Source organism: Brachycentrus maculatus, unplaced genomic scaffold, assembly GCF_059751285.1.
Source record: "Brachycentrus maculatus isolate JH-2025_06_01 unplaced genomic scaffold, ASM5975128v1 h1tg000201l, whole genome shotgun sequence".
Classification (NCBI taxonomy): domain Eukaryota; kingdom Metazoa; phylum Arthropoda; class Insecta; order Trichoptera; family Brachycentridae; genus Brachycentrus; species Brachycentrus maculatus.
Window position 1 is genome coordinate 430789 of NW_028280952.1, and position 16004 is coordinate 446792.

At 34.7% G+C, this 16004-nt stretch overlaps 1 protein-coding gene across 1 annotated transcript in view; it reads right to left on the reverse strand.

Moving 5' to 3' along the window:
- LOC148307346 (clotting factor B) overlaps positions 1 to 16004 on the reverse strand; it is a 38870-nt gene that overhangs the window by 21768 nt on the left and 1098 nt on the right. The gene's annotated exons all lie outside the window — the stretch shown is intronic.

Sequence of the window (16004 nt, forward strand, 5' to 3'; positions counted from 1 at the left end):
GCTCGCTGTACTGACCATACGAATGCTCGCATCGTAACGTGTTACGTTCGACGAAATGGCTCCGGTCAGTCCCCACCATAACGTTCACCATTCCACCCATTGACAAAATTTTGAGTGTGTCCAAATACTTGTTCACAAATCTGGATTATCTTCAATTAGGAGTTATTTTTTTGACATCGAAACATAGATGGAAATATTCCATATTCTGCCCATTTTCAACATCCACATTTCATTAATTCTTGAAACCTGTATTTATGCAATGGTCTTAGATCCTTCCGCATACCTTTAAAATTGACATCTCATCCGTAGGGTGAATATTCTAGTGTCCGTAGTGTGAATATTGTTTATTCCATTAGTTCTTTAAATAAGCGAATAAGTATAAATATAAAAAACATCTTAGAAAAAAGGAATATTGCTTTTTACGTAGAAAAACGCACATAAAAACATCCTTAAACTTGCTTCCTGGCCCCTCGATCTTAATATTTATAGGATCTGGGCCTTTACTAAAAAAGTTTTACGACACCTGCTCCAACTGAACTTACTATGCAACGTAACTACGTTACTACCTATGTTGATGTTGAGAAATTGTTTCTGAGAATTATAATTATTTACTCCAATAATACTCATAAAATTGTGACAACGATTTTCACACGAAATAAAATTAAATATTAATAAAACATAGTAGATCGGAAAAAAATTAAGCAACACGTTTTCAATAACATTTTAAATTACAGGTATGTCATGCAATCCGGTATAAAATTGCGCACGAAATTTAACTCTAATTTGTTTAACGCAATTTTTATTTACATTTAAACTTCAAATCCGTTGCAAGCTGACTATTTTTTATTTTTTTAAATTTGACTAAAAGCTCAAAACAGTACTATTATGTAACTTTATACTGATTTATTTATTATTTTTGATAATACTTAGACTTCCATATTCTTCTTTATCTATATTGAGATATCAATATAAATAAAGCAAAAGAATAGTATTTTTATATGTAATTAGTTGTCAAAAACAATTCTTCTTCGTTTTTACAAACTGTGTGATGATTGGTTTCCTTTTTTCGTTGTTAATCTCCACCTGTTTCTATCCTCCAGCATCCATTCTGGAGTTTAGACCCCGATGGCTTTGGCGTTAACAATTTTTGTATGTGCTTATGTATTGAAATTATGGTAACTGGCTGTTTTTTTTAAAGATAGATAGAAAAAATAAATAAAAGAGTCAACAGGGTCCTGTCTAAACTCCCAGCATGGAAGATTGTCTGACCATAACAGGACCTAAAGCGATCGCTGCGTTGAGCAATAAGTTTTTTTTTAATGAGAGTTGCATTATCATTTACCTTGCTTATTATGTGTGTACAAGGTTTACATGTCATTAAATAGATATTTGTTTCTTCTGGCTAAAAAAATAATTATTAATCTGTGTTGGGAACAGGAGGGATAATCTAGTGTAAGGCAATCAGAAACTTCTCAGCATTGGTTCATTGCTTGAAGGAAACAACGTAAAACTCCTCTGGAGAAGCCGGACTGTTGACTGTCGTCAACGGGCCTTCCGTTCACAAGAAGAGGCTTCGATATTTTGTGTCCTAGCATGGTTTTATCGTCCTCCGTTGTTTAATGGTCAACGTTCTTAGCTATCGTACTGGAGGTCCAGGGTTCGATTCCCAGGAAGGAGAGGTCAAATAAAAATAAGTCATTTTTCCACTCTGATATTTATTCAATATTAGCCTGGACTGGCATCTGAAGCGAAAGGCTGATCACCTTTCCTTTATATGTTAACGATCAAGATAACACCATTGGGGTGAGGATAAGGGTTTGAAGAATGAAACTTGGTTTATGGTACCAATGTCCTTCACTATTTTTATCATGTATTGAGCAATACAGCGAGAGGAAGAAGAAGAAGAAGAAGATGCGTATTGCCCAGTGCAACATGAGGCGGACCGCAGAGGCAGCGAGGAGGATCACCCGGCGGTAGGTACAATATGCACCGATGACCGGGTATTGTGTAACATTACCCGCGGGGAAAGTTCGCGGGGAGAGGGGGGAGGGGGAGGGGGGAGGAAGACAGTTCCGGCTGCTTTCACTTTTTAGTCATCGGGCCTCGCGCGGTAAAAGGAAAAGCGGCGGTCGGCAACCATTCACACGCGAACCGTTTTCGTTTTATTAAAAAAAAATCCTCCCAACCAAAAAAAACTTCTTCTCCAAAGCATTATTCGCACCTGGTGGTGCATATGGCATTACGTCATATAAACGCAGTGTTATCCTGATTGTTAATACATGAAGGAAAGGTGATCAACCCTCCGCTTCAGGTCCCAGTCCAGGGTGATATTGAATAAATATTAGAGTGAAAAAAACACTCATATTTATTTCCCCACTGGGAATCGAACCCGGGACACCAGTACGGTAGCCGAGCGTGCTGACTATTACACAACGGAGTAAAAAAATGGGTATGTATAATTTTTGACATCCAAATGTAAAAAAATATTTTTAACACGTTCTGTGCGTCGAACACAAAAATTGCAGCAATGCGTTGAACACGGGAGTCGTGTTGAATAAATAAAAAAAATTATAACCAGTTTTGAAAACGCGAAGGAATACACTTATTTATGATGTTTAAAGTAGTTAGAAAGTAGAATTTTATGTTTTAAAAAATTCGCGTATTTAAATTTATATGTTCAACATTATTTTATACATATGTATTAACGTGTTAATAGAAACTAACTAACTAACTATACATTACGCCGCTTCTCCGCAGGGGTAGGCAGAGAGAATCGAACGCCACACCACTCTGTCTTTGCAAACATTCTTTGCCTCTTCTACATTCATGCATCTCCTCATACATACCCGACGATTATTACGACTCCTGACCCGGCCGCTTTCAAGTATCTGACATACCTGAGTGTGCCAAGATTTCCTCGGTCGTCCTCTGCTTCTTTTTCCAACTACATTCGCCTCATAAATTTGTTTAACCGTTCTTTCTTCACTCATACGCTCCACATGTCCAAACCGTCTCAACACACCTTTCTTAATTAACGTGTTAATAGAATTGTGACAATTGACGTGCACGGAGAAGATTACTGCAATATGTGAAAGAAAGTGCAGAAAAAACACTAAGTATGAAAAGGAGAAATCTATTTTGTTAAGGGAGCTCAGGGTTACATAACCCCACTCGTACAAGCTTGTCCAAGATACCGAGAAGGTATTCGAGTCACTTGAGAAAGGAAATGATCCATATGTAGATTGCTTTATTCTGTTGACACGTCCAATTGTTGACTAGCCCTGATGTTATTCGTTGGAACCGATACGGACGCAAACAAAAGTCACGGAGATCAGAACCAAAGCCTTGGAAGGTCGTCCCACCTGCCTCGTACTACTACACTACACCAAATACAAACTATCTACTGTCGCGGTCGCAACTGACAGGTCAGATATAAAAATAAATATTAAATGTAAATTAATACTATTTTTCGACATCTCATCAAAGATGAAGAAGAATATGGAAGTCTGGGCATTTACGGGGCTTACGACCGTCATAGGCTGGTTTAAGTGATCCCTTTACACACGTGTAACATTCACCAATTCTACCCATTATTGACAACCACACTACTCAAATTCTTGGAAGTTCTATATATATGAACCAATTTAGAAACCTTGTTCATGAATCACTAGAGACATCTATTGGTGAGATGTAATAATATGAAAATAACTCCTGTAATTGGAGATAATCCAGATTTTGTGAACAAGTATTTGGACACACTCAAAATGTTGTAAATAAATTATCTGGTCAAATTATAAGCTTAATAATAAAAATGAAAATAGTATTTTCTGGCGTTTCTCATGTGTGTGAATATAATCCAGGATTCGGATCTCACATACTAATATAAGAGTTTCTGCTTAATAAAAAGCTTCTTTACATCTCACCAATAGATGTCTCTAGTGATTCATGAACAAGGTTTCTAAATTGGTTCATATATATAGAACTTCCAAGAATTTGAGTAGTGTGGTTGTCAATAATGGGTAGAATTGGTGAATGTTACACGTGTGTAAAGGGATCACTTAAACCAGCCTATGACGGTCGTAAGCCCCGTAAATGCCCAGACTTCCATATTCTTCTTCATCTTTGATGAGATGTCGAAAAATAATATGAAAATAACTCCTGTAATTGGAGATAATCCAGATTTTGTGAACAAGTATTTGGACACACTCAAAATGTTGTAAATAAATTATCTGGTCAAATTATAAGCTTAATAATAAAAATGAAAATAGTATTTTCTGGCGTTTCTCATGTGTGTGATTATAATCCAGGATTCGGATCTCACATACTAATATAAGAGTTTCTGCTTAATAAAAAGCTTCTTTACATCTCACCAATAGATGTCTCTAGTGATTCATGAACAAGGTTTCTAAATTGGTTCATATATATAGAACTTCCAAGAATTTGAGTAGTGTGGTTGTCAATAATGGGTAGAATTGGTGAATGTTACACGTGTGTAAAGGGATCACTTAAACCAGCCTATGACGGTCGTAAGCCCCGTAAATGCCCAGACTTCCATATTCTTCTTCATCTTTGATGAGATGTCGAAAAATAATATGAAAATAACTCCTGTAATTGGAGATAATCCAGATTTTGTGAACAAGTATTTGGACACACTCAAAATGTTGTAAATAAATTAATACTTGCATCAAAAATGGTCATATTCAATTATCGACCTGCTGACAACTACTGACTGTCAAGTAATTATGTATTTTTGGGTTGATTTTTTGTTATTATTGTTATATTAAGAATATCGCTATCTATCTACTCTTTAAAAAAAAAAAAAAAATTTTTTTTTTACGTGTTTTTTCCTTTTCTAAGTCTTATCCGCACCCAGTGGTGATAGTGTACTGCACGCATTGTTATCTTGTGTATTGACGCAGTGTTATCTTGATCGTTACTTACAGGAAGGCGAGGTGATCACTCCTGCGTTCCAGGGACCAGTCCAGGATAATCTTATATATTGATTGGGTACTCACTTTTTGGAATAACATGATGATTTCAATATAAAAATACAAGTGGGAAAAACTGTTTATATATATATATATATATATATATATATATATATATATATATATATATATATATATATATATATATATATATATATATATATATATATATATATATATATATATATATATATATATATATATATATATATATATATATATATATATATATAAATAAATAGTAGTGATTTTTTCACTGTAATATTTATTTAATATTACCTTGGACTGGTACCTGAAGCGGAGGGCTGATTACCTTTCCTTCATGTGAAAACGATCAAGATAACACTGTGTTTATATGAAGCAGTGCCCTATGCACCATTGGGGTGCGGATAATGGTTTTATTATATATATGTGTGTGTGTGTGTGTGTGTGTGTGTGTGTGTGTGTGTGTGTGTGTGTCCTTTGAAAGTATGTATTGTACATCCGAGTATTGTAACATAAGCATGACGACTGAATAACGGAATGCTCCGTTCTAAAGGAAAGCGTCCTTAATCTCCATACAGTCTTACTATTGTATACAATATACTGAAACGTTATGTAAAACCACGTACATAATATCGCACACTGGAATACATTCATTAGAAAATATGGTCATTGAAACATAAACAACATCTCAGTTCCAAGAATTTGAGTAGTGCGGTTTTCAATCATGGGTAGAATTAATGAATGTTACATGTGTGTATGTAAAGTGATCGCTTAAATCAGCCTATGACGGTCGTAAGCCCCGTAAATGCCCAGACTTCCATGTTCTTCTTTATCTATGTTGAGATGTCAAAAAATTATAAAACATCTTCAATAACAAAGTTTCACATTTATCATAAAATCACTGTTTATTATATTATTACTTAAATATGGTCGACCGGTTTCGAAGCAAACGGCTTCTTCCTCGAGACTAATCATTATTGTATTTATTAGTCTTGAAGAAGTAGCTGGTGGCTTCGAAACCGGTTGACGTTATAATTTAATCATAATAAGATATACGGATGTTTTAAAACAAAGTTAGTGCTTCAAATATGAATTATATTGGATAGTTTTATTTATTTATTTATTTGGTATTTGCTATTTAAATTTATGCAACAACAAAAAAAAACTGAAATGAACCAAGTTTTAATAAGTACTAAATGTATTAAGGGGATGTATTTTCGTCCGCCTCCATAGTGTAATTGTCGGCACGCTCAGCTACTGTACTGGAGGTCCCGGGTTCGATTCCCAGGGAGGGGGCAAATAAATATTAGTGATTTTTCACTGTTATATTTATTCAATATTTCCCCGGACTGTTACCTAAAGCGCAGGGCTAATCACCTTTTCCTCATGTGATAACGATCCACATAACACTGCTTTTATATGATGCAGTGATATGTGCACTATTGGGTGCGGGATAAGGGTTTATTGAAGACATATATTAAGAGAGGTTAGCAAAAATAGTATAAAAAATGTAAAATTGTAAGGTAAAATTTTCTTGTGATCCCGATTATTTATTTAGTTTTAACAATTATTGTGAGAATGTTGCCAGCTACACAAAAGACGAAATATAAACCGCATTGTGTGCGCGAAGTGGGATATATTTATCACACTTAGAATATCAATCTCCATCATAAGATGTTGCTGACATGTTGAGAACATCAGAAGACCGTTCGACCTGAACGTGACACGAATCTACTTGTCCTTGAAACTTGATGTCAGCAAGAGTGATCAGTACGTTACAAGAGAAATGTTCCCATGAAGTCATCTGCGAAAAGAAACGATGAGATAAAATTTCACCAACATCACCAAAACAATGGGCAGAATGACCCAGATGGTGGGAATTGCACTATTGTGCGGTGGAGGCTATACGCCACAGTCGCCCACGAGCAATGTACTGGGTTCGTGCAGAGTACAGAGTTGTTGAAGAGTATAAGAGACGATGGAAGCTGTCGTCACTAGGCGATATTCTGTCAGTTCGAAATGAAAGTAAAATTACACGCTGCTACAACATCGTCAATTATTACACGATAATTGAAAACGTGTGAGAGGCAATTCATTATAATATCTTGAATGACGTTTGACGACTGATTTTTGGCATTTCATCCAAGCGCAACCTAGACCTAGAAGTCAGTTGATAACACCATCTCGTAACTGCCATTTTTCATTGCTAGCTTAGTGATTTATTTCGATGTATTGATAGTTTTTCATCAAATATTGGTTAGGGATATACCATTGATTTAAACCATTTAAAACAAAATCAAACAGTTTAAAACATTTTAAATGGTTAAAAACCTAACTATGTTACGCAACCAAAAACTAGTAATATTTCTTCGCACCAAACGGTTTATAAGGCACTGCACACGATTGATGAGGTGTGATCTTAATAAGTAATTAAATACACGAAAACAAGGTGATACAAGACAGTTACTGACTGATATCAAAGCCCGGAATGTGTCCTATCTGCGGCATGCGCTTAGAGGAATACGAGCTAATGCACCTAAAAGGCAAAATACGGGACGACGAGGTGTGGACAGAAGGCAGATATATGAAATTGGATGGGGATCAGACCGTTAAGGCGCTGTTAAGAACTGCACAGGGACAATAATTATGGTACTCTCAAGTGATAGTCGGAGAACCTGAAATGATAAATACAGAAGAAGAATAAGGTGATACAGTATATCCCACGCTGCAGTTGACTGCCCAAAGTTCCACATTAAATAAATAATAACAGAAAAAGTCGGTTATCGCCGACTGCTATATGCTAGGCGAAGATCAATATATTGGTCTCTTCAGACCAATATATCTCGAATTCAAGTGATTGAATTGAATGATTGTGGGACATTCGTAAAATTCACGACGCACATCCAATCTGTGTGGAGCACCGAGGTAACACATGTAAAGAATGTTGTGAGAACTAGCATGTTTATTAGTTTTTTACCGATATTTTATGTTCATATTTTATATAAAGTTCTAAAAAATATGTTGCACTTATTTCATAACGTTTCTGGTAAAATGTGATTTTTTCTTATTTTTTACATTTTACGATAGTCCCGTATTAAAACAATTATTACATTGAAACAAGTCCCGCAGTCTAAGGTTAAAGCACCAAAACTGGTTTAAAAATGTTTAAACCCCTTTTTTGGTTTTAAAACCATTTAAAACCGTCTTTACATCTCTAGTCAGGAATCGAATAAGGGAAACAAATCCAAAGTCAATAAAACCAATAAGAATCTCATAACTTCATAATTTTACATTTTGACAGTATAACAAAAAAACTCAAATAAAATAAAGGTCTGGCCATACGTAAAGGACTTATTTGCATCTAGAATTGACCAAAAGAAAAACAAATACATCACAAGCAACTCATCGAATATTGCGCAGGTAAGATGAAAAGAATTGTCACCGGAAATATCGTCAAATATAACGGAAGGCGGATCCTTTTTTACTTAATGTTATCTATAAAATATAATTACAAGGTCAAATTTTAACAGCAATAAATAATATCTGTAATGTACATAATATTATTAATTAAGTCATTGTTTGTGTTCGTCTTAAATTGTATTCTGTTTTTATTTTTTTTATTTTTGGAAACATTGTTATTTTTTTGTTTGTTGTGTTCTTATTGTTTTTATTTTATTAAAATTAAAAGAGGTAATGAGGGGATCCCGAGGGGTGGGGCGAAGTGACGGCCTCTGTCCGTACATCCTCCTCCCCCCTCATTAATTGAATAGAGCAATATTTATTTCTTCAGAAATATTTTGAAGATTTTCCTCTATGTGCAGCTGACAGAGAGTCTCTCAGGACTCTATAACTGCTGCGGGTGGATGGTGGGCTCAGATTCCATAAATATTATTAATTATTGAAACTTAGATGGCCGTCATTGTGCAGCTAGCCAGTGAAACTTTGGTTATTCAAAAAATGCAATAACGTCTTGTCTTCATCATCCTAATATTATTCGTCTGAAACGATTAAACTTCGGGCGTTGCGCAATATTTTCTAAATTATGCTTTCATATGCAAATAACGTTACAATAATAATTTTTACAGCAGAATGAGAAAGTGAAGTACTGTAAAAATGGAAAATGAAATATTTTATTGTGTGCACATTTATAGCAGCCTCTTACTTTATAACGTAATGAGAATTTCGCATAATAATAGCAAAATAATTATAATATCGCGACCGTGAAGTCATGGGGTGATATAACGATGAAATAACGAAAAAAATAATACTTTAAATAAAATGGCCATCTTAATATCCTCAACGAAACGTAAAAATGCTCTTTTTTAAGAATGACAATAATAAATTCAGCCCAAGACTGAAATTCCATATGGAGCTTCCATACATTCTAGGAAATGTAGATTTATTACATTAAAGTTTTACTCTCAAATATGAATAAAGTAAAGCCATTTCCAGGATGCGACTATATTCTCAAAATTTCTCAAAAATACTTAAATTTCATACAATTTCTTTGAGCCTAAGCGGTTCATCATTAGAAATAGGTATCAAAATCAGACGGCTGCAGTGGTGTAGTTGCGTAGACGCTCAACTGCGAAACTGGCATCGTGGGTTCGATTCCCGACTGTTGCAAAATGAATTCAACATTATTATACTTATTTTCAATTGGTCTGGGTGTTTGAAATGTATTTTTTACATTTGCCTTAGCTATCCTCACTATCCTACCTGCAGACAAGCCTCTAAAATAGAGGCTTTGCTGGTTATTCATTTTTTTTTAATTGTGGTAAAGTGGGCTCGAACCGATAATGACGATAATGCTTCTAAATGGATCAAAATACGTGTCACAATAGATTTTTGTTAAATACTCGTAGTGGTATTTACCAAGTAACATTTGAATATTTGAAATATTTTGTAATAAAATGCGTCTTTCTCCTCCAGTCCATCTGTCGGCTACTTTTCTTGTTCAATTAGTTTATTTGCTTAGAATTCAGTAGTAATAGAATATGTAAAGTGTAATGTGTAATGATACGAGAATTGTTAATGTATGCATTACACGTTCGAATGACTTGCTTTAGTCCACTCTCTATGTTCTTACCTATCATCAAAGTCTACGGAATTAAATCATGTTTCATTTAGATAGATTTTTAGAACCCCAACACTGATGCCCTACCCACCGACTTGAATTATGCCCATTTTCATGTTAAAGCAACAAAATTTGTAGGAAATTTCTACAACTTAATGTTAGAAATTTCCACAATTTAAAGTTAGAAATTTCAACAAGTTATCGACTTACTTAGATTTAAGTTTTATACTGACATTCTGGGTGGAACTGCATTTTATACAATACAATAACAACTGCATAAGTATATAGTTTTTTCCACGTAAATTTTATTTGACCAGTGACCGGGTTTCGTCGTAACCGACATCATCTGACTGGTCGATGATGTCGATTACGACGATACCCGGTCAAATAAAATGAATGTGGAAAAAACTTTATATTTGTTTTTTTTTTTATTAAATTATCAACTAACTGTTTCACGATTTGTGGAAAAGGGTTAACATTTTCCCGATGAGAAGTCCGGTGTTTGAATGAATTTCTTGAAAGTCCAAATTTTATTGCTTGACAATTTCCTACTTTGATTTAATTTTCTTACTTATGCTTTAACAGTTATTTTTATTTTTTATATTTTACTTACTTCCTCGAATATTTTTTTTTCTCATATTTTTTTTTAATTTTTACGATTAGCTTCATACTATAGGTAGTTTATTTTGCATTATTTTGTATATTCACGCACAGGCTATGCCTCTTTTTGTTTTAAATGCGTATAAATGAATGAAAGTACAAAGTGAAAACGTCAACCTAAATTCATAAATAAATAAGTAATCGTTATTTTTCTTCAAGACCGATATTATTCGAATTATCGAGATTCAATCAATGATTTCTTTTTTAAGTATATCGAGAAACATCGATTCTACAGGGAAAAAATAATGAAAGTTGTTGAGGATTAAATTTTCTATATTTTTTGTAGTCTTAATAAGAAAATGGATATAATTTAAGACGCAACAGGGTAAGAGACCTAAAATCTGCATTAAGCCCCCTCCAACGATTACAAAAGAAATATTGGCATATTTATTTGATTCAATTTCGAATACACGCACACACATACAGAGTGACTGACGTACTACTACAGCTTTATAAATGAGAACATAAAAAAAACATTGATATACACAGTGTAATATTACGATACTTGCAGTTAACGATCGGTAATACTTTTCACTTCATTTCACCGGAGGTTCTCAAACTGCCACTCGAAAATAGTTTATGTATTAAATTTTAAATCAAACACTGATTTTTTGAGTCTACTTAGTTGTATTTTATTGTTAAAAAAACACATAAAAATGTTGTGACAATTGTTTCGCCTAGTTATGGCATTTTCAAACGAATGTTCGTCTTGAATATTTAAATCTTTCGTTTGAAAATGCCATAACCAGGCGAACCAATTGTCACTTTTTAGTATTTTTTTAACAATACAATACAACTAAGTAGACTAAAAAATCAGTGTTTGATTAAAAATGTTATCTGTAAATTAAAATGGAGTTCTACAAATTAACCGATAAATCCATAAATAATATGAAGTTAATGAATACTTATCGCGATGACGTTTAAAAATCTGGCATCCTCTTATTTTTCCCTGTACGCTTTTAACAAACTCTGATACATCGGCCTTAAGTAAAGCTTTCACATGATAGCAGTAGAAGGCAGATAGCAAGGGAATTAATTTATTAATATATTGTTACAATGCTCCATAGTTTGAGAACCTTCGCTTCAGTAGCTCGGAGGAGAGAAGAAATGGGAGGGGAGAGAAAAGTGAAATTACCAGATCGCCTTGACTGCTAAAAGAAACGATTACGGCAACCTTACGTGTTCGTATTTTTAACCGGCACTTCTCAATAGGCACGGGCGATCGAATTAAAGAAAATTAGATTCTTTCATTCGTTACTTCATTCGGCTTCTGAATACGATTATTTAAAGCTAATCACGCTAATCGGTGGACAAAACAAATCGTTTGGGTGTCGCGCATTTCTAGCTCCATTTGACAATTTGACATCGAAAACTTTTATTATTATTTTTTTTTTTGACATCTCATCAAAGATGAAGAAGAATATGGAAGTCTGGGCATTTACGGGGCTGACGACCGTCATAGGCTGGTTTAAGTGATCACTTTACACATGTGTAACATTCACCAATTCTACCCATTATTGACAACCACACTACTCAAATTCTTGGAAGTTCTATATATATGAACCAATTTAGAAACCTTGTTCATGAATCACTAGAACTTCACTAGAGACATCTATTGGTGAGATGTAAACAAGCCATTTTTTAAGCAGAAACTCTTATATTAGTATGTGAGATCCGAATCCTGGATCACACACACAATGAGATCCGAATCCTGAATCACACACATGAGAAACGCCAGAAAATACCATTTTCATTTTCATTTTAAATGCCCAGACTTCCATATTCTTCTTCATCTTTGATGAGATGTCAAAAAAATAATATGAAAATAACTCCTGTAATTGGAGATAATCCAGATTTTGTGAACAAGTATTTGGACACACTCAAAATGTTGTATCGAAAACATAAGCTGAGATAACGTAAATTGAGAAAAAATGACGAATATCATCCCAATCGAATAATCTAAAAAGTAACCTTAATAGGTTTGATTAATGTCAAACCTCTATCTACTTCTTTAGGCCCAGTATTCGTAAAATCGCAACTTATCCTTGAACCCAGGTAAAATTTGACGTAGGTACCTAATTATTTTTTTTTCCTAAAACACCGTTTTTGTGTTAAAAAAGTTTTTTTTCCAAATAAATACATGGTTTTGAAAATAAATATTTAGTTATTAAAAGTTTTTTTATATTGTCAAAATATTTTTTTCAATTTATAAATTTAAAAACCCGCAAAGCCTCTATTAGATGCTTGTCTGCAGGTAGGATATTAAGGATAGGGAAGGTAAATGTGAAAAATACACCACAAATATCCAGACCAATTGAAAAAAAATCTTTCTTGAATTTATTTTGCACTTTTGCAGTCCAGTTTTGCAGTCGAGCCTAATTACGCCACCGCGCTTTAAAATGAGTGCAAATATTTTATTTAAAAAAAAAATATTGCATAAATGTATTATTTTACCGTCGGAAATCGTCAAAGACACGCGATAATTATGCTAAAATTTGATCCATGATAGATCTAAGAGTACCATAACAGTGTTGGGGTTTGTTTTTTACTATTTATTGTCATTTTAAAAATAATTTCTAACCACTTTTATAGCACAGAGGTATACTTTAACGACCTTAACCGTTATTTTTATTATAATTTGGATTATAATGGTGTCCGAACATCTTCCTGTTGTCAAGTCACGATCCGGAATCGCAATAAATCTGTTAATTATTTAGATATTTAGATTTATTTTTTAGAAATATTATTACAGGAATTCCAGATTACTGCGGTTTCAATCATTGCTATTGCGGTATTATTTTGATAGCCAAAAACGTTTTTAGCATAAATAATTAAAACGGGAGTTTGTCCTCTTTATGACGTTTTAACAATAAATTATTTTTACACAATTGGAGAATAGTAATGAATTTAACAGAACTATCCCGGGTTCACTTGAACCCAGGATAATTCTGTTAAACTCTGCACTATGGGTTTCTGTTAAATTCAGCAATAACCGGGATAATTATGTGAAAATCAGCACCATGGGTTTCTGTTAAATTCAGCACTACCCGGGATAATAATGTGAAAATCAGCACTATGGGTTTCTGTTAAATTCAGCACTACCCGGGATAATTCTGTGAAATTCAGCATTATGGATTTCTGTTAAATTCAGCTTATCGTCTTTGTACACTGTTAGGGCCAGTTCTCCTCGTCCTCAGGTTGTAGGTCCTTCGATTATAGTTACCTAGGTCATGCCTTCGAATCATGTTATCTTTCTGTTCTTCTTCTCCGTCTTATTCCTCGTTGCTGAGGGTTGTGACCCTTGCAGAAGGGTCTTCTTTCTGTAGCATCATTCATTTTTTTGTCTTCCTCTAGATGTATTTCGAGGAAGATCCATGGCGATCGCCTGGTTTACAATATGTTCAGGTTCTCTGCGTCTTATGTGCCCATACCATCTCAATTGCCTTTCCTGTACCTCACTATTGATGTCAGTTACAGCCAGGCTTCCACGAATGCGTGAACTCTTTATTTTGTCTCTAAGAGACACTCCAGCTGACCACCTAAGCATTCGCATTTCAGCAGTTTCTAGTTGCCTAGAGTAGGTGTTATACATCGTCCAGCATTCGGACCCATAGAGCAGCGCGGGTCTGACAATTGTTTAGTAGACTTTTCCCTTAAGCTTGGCTGGCAATTTTGGGTCACAAAGGACTCTCGTCACGGATCGGAACTTCATCCACTCCACACTAATTCTATGCAATAGATCTGCTGCACACCCTCCATCCTTTTGCATTAGTAACCCTAGATATTGAAAGGACTCGGAATTCGGTATTGTTTCTCCATTTAACTGTATTGGGAGGATGGCATCATTTATATTCTCGAACGGTAAGTAGAGGGTTTTTAGAGGTATAAAAATTCAAATTTCCCGCAATAAATTGATGGTGGCACCTGCCGTGTGACATGTTGCGCCATCTTGTTGAAACCACAGCTCTGTCACATCAATGCCATTCAATTGAGATACGAAGAAGTCAGTATCATGGTTCTGTAGCGTTTTCCATTGACCGTAACATTTTGGCCGGCATCGTCGTTAAAAAATATGGGCCTATGGTTCCATCTACCCATATTTTTTAGCAAGCACGCCAAACAGTGACATTTAATGGATGTAAGTCCGGACGTCTTGAAAAAGGATTTTGGGTTTTCTCCACTCCAATTCTGCGTATTGACATAGCCATTTAACCAAAAATGTGCCTCATCGGTGAATAAAATTTTGCATTGAATAAGAGGATCAAGCTGAATATTATTTTCGGCCCATTCACCGAACCTACGACGTGCATAATGGTCATTCCAGCTATTCATGGTAAAATGGCAAAACGTACTGACTACAAATCAACTGTCAACTGTCAAATTGACAGTCTGTAGAAACAATGAACAAAAATGTCTCATCTTGGATTGGGACTCTCGAATTGGGGCCTTTTTCTGATTTTCTTCGAGCATTATGTGCCAGCATTGTCTTCTTACTCTGTGAAAGTGAAACTTGTAAAGTTGTTGTAAGGAAAAGTGCCTCTATGGCTCCGACGTATAATTATATCAGCTCGTCACGGCTGACTTCAAATTGAAATCTTAATTCACCTAACTTGTCCAAATTCTTCAATTGTAATACAATGTGAAAAGTACAATAGGTACAATTTCTTTTATGTTTTCTTGCCTTTGTTCTTGTACTTAAAGCCCTTTCACTACCAGTATCATTCCTCGGATACAATTTGTTTTAAATGTCTGGTGATTTCGTGGAACAATGAAGGAGAACTGATTGTCAGGTGAGCTATTTTTATTTATCTTCTATAAAGCAAAAAATTACAGTTGGACAAGTGAACGCCGTTGAAATGCGTTTTCTCAAACGAATGTGTGGAAAATCGTTGTATGACAGAATTAAAAATGAAGATAAATGTTAGAAAGGAATGTAAGGCTAAAGTAGAGATAATTGATTTTTTTAAAGATCTTTAAGGTAAGTTATGGACACGTGGAGCGAATGGATAACGAGAGAAGTAAAAAAATATATTTGTGCGAATGTGAACGGCAGAACAGAATGAGGACAGCCGAAAAAGACTTGTCACGACTAGATCAATCAGAACTTAAATTCTGGTGGTGTCAAAAGTCTACGTAATCGGAGGGCATGTATGGCAAGATGTATGGATGTGAAGGAAGCTAGGAGAGTATGTCAGGACAGAAGAGTGTGGCGTTCCATCATTTACGCCTACCCCTGCAGCGAAACGGCGTGATGGTAGCAGTAGATTTAAAAAAAAATTAAAACCCTTATCCGC